This window comes from Colobus angolensis, unplaced genomic scaffold, assembly GCF_000951035.1.
Source record: "Colobus angolensis palliatus isolate OR3802 unplaced genomic scaffold, Cang.pa_1.0 Scaffold102, whole genome shotgun sequence".
Classification (NCBI taxonomy): Eukaryota; Metazoa; Chordata; class Mammalia; order Primates; family Cercopithecidae; genus Colobus; species Colobus angolensis.
In genome coordinates this window covers 3,508,402-3,510,671 of record NW_012111142.1, presented here as the reverse complement: position 1 = coordinate 3,510,671, position 2,270 = coordinate 3,508,402, and positions in this window count along the sequence as shown.

The window sequence follows — 2,270 nt, the reverse complement described above, 5'->3', positions numbered from 1 at the left end:
GATCCTCCTGCCTCAGCCCCCCTAGTAGCTGGGATTATAGGCACGTGCCACCATGCCCGGATAATTTTTGTATTTTTAGTAGGGACGGGGTTTCGCCATGTTGGCCAGGCTGGTCTCAAACTCCTGACCTCAGGTGATCTGCCCGCCTTGGTCTCCCAAAGTGCTGGGATTATAGGCATGAGCCACCATCAATGTTCTTTCATCAATTAAAAACAACAAATAACTCTCTTTATTGCTAGTTTGCAGAAGTTCCTCATATATCTGGGTAGTAATCCCATACTGTTTTTATTGTTTTTATTTTACCTTTCTTTTTTTCTGAGACGGAATCTCGCTCTGTTGCCCAGGCTGGGATGCAGTGGTGGGATTTCGGTTCACTGCAACCTCCGCCTCCTCGGTTCAAGCAATTCTCCTGCCTCAGCCTCCTGAGTAGCTGGGATTACAGGCGTGTGTCATCAGGCCCGACTGATTTTTGTATTTTTAGTAGAGATTCACCATGTTAGCCAGGCTGATCTCGAACTCTTGACCTTCTGATCCACCCACCTTGGCCTCCCAAAGTGCTGTGATTAGCTGTGTGAGCCACTGAGATCAATTATCTTTTTTTTTTGGCCAGGCTGGAGTGCAGTGGCGCTATCTAGGCTCACTGCAACCTCCGCCTGTCGGATTCAAGCGATTCTGCTGCCTCAGCCTCCCAAGTAGCTGGGACTACAGGCTTGTGCCACCATGTCCGGCTCATTTTTTGTATTTTTAGTAGAGATGGGGTTTCACCCTGTTGGCCAGGATGGTCTCGAACTCCAGACCTGGTGAGCCACCCACCTCAGTCTCCCAAAGTGCTGGGATTACAGGCATGAATCACTGCGCCAGGCCCCAGTCAATGATCTTAAATTCCAAATGGTTCATCTGTGTTTTGCAAACTGAATTTATTTGTATTTTCGTGTACTGCCTTCAGGTGTTTTTTTAAAAATTTTATTTTTAATTGTGGTTGCAATCACATAAGATTTAACTTGACATCGTAAACTTTTTTTTTTTTTGGGGCGGAGTCTTGCTCTGTTGCCCAGGCTGGAGTGCAGGGGCGAGATCTTGGCTCACTGCAAGCTCCGCCTCCCAAGTTCATGCCATTGTCCTGCCTCAGCCTCCCGAGTAGCTGGGACTACAGGCGCCTGCCACCACACCCAGCTAATTTTTTGTATTTTAGTAGAGGCAGGGTTTCACCGTGTTAGCCAGGATGGTCTGGATCTCCTGACTTCGTGACCCACCACCTCGGCCTCCCAAGGTGCTGGGATTACAGGTGTGAGCCACCACGCCTGGCCAACATCTTAAACATTTTACGTGTACAGTTTAGTAGTGTGCTAAGTATATTCATATTATTGTACAACAAATCTCTACAACTTTTTCATCTTGCAAAACTGAAACTCTATGCCCATTAAGCACTAATTCCTCCTTCCCCCTACTTCTAGCAATCACTTTTTTACTTTGTTTCTATGATTTTTTTTTTTCTTTTTTTGGGACAGGGTCGCACTCTGTCGCCTAGACTGGAGTGCACTGGCATGATCTCAGCTCACTGCAACCTCCGTCTCCTGGGTTCAAGCGATTCTCCTGCCTCAGCCTCCTGAGTAGTAGGGAATTACAGCCTCATGCCGCTGCTGCCCAGCTAATTTTTATATTTTTAGTAGAGACGGGGTTTCACCATGTTGGCCAGGCTGGTCTTGAACTCCTGACCTCAAATGATCCGCCTGCCTCAGCCTCCCAAAGTGCTGGGATTATAGATGTGAGCCACCATACCCGGCCTATTTCTGTGATTTTTTGACTATTCCAGATACCTGATATGAATGAACAGATACAGTATTTGTCCTTGTGTGACTGGCTTATTTCACTCAGTATGATGTCCTCGAGGTTCAGACATCTTGTAGCATGTGAAAGAATCTTCCTTTAAAAAGTCTGCATAATATTCCATTGTATGTTTTTACCACATCTTCATGTACTCACCCTTAGATGGATTTTTTTGTGGTTTTCACCTCTTGGATATTTTGAATAATGCTGTAATGAACATGGATGTGTTAGTATCTTTTTGAATTCTTGCCCAAAAAAGAAATTGCTGGATCATATGGTTTTGTTTTGTTTGTTTCTTTTTTGAGACAGAGTTTCACTATTGTTGCCCAGACTGGAGTGCAATGGCTATCTCAGCTCACTGCAACCTCTGCCTCCCAGGTTCAAGCGATTCTCCTGCCTCAGCCTCCCAAGTAGCTGGGATTACAGGCGCCTGCTACCATGCC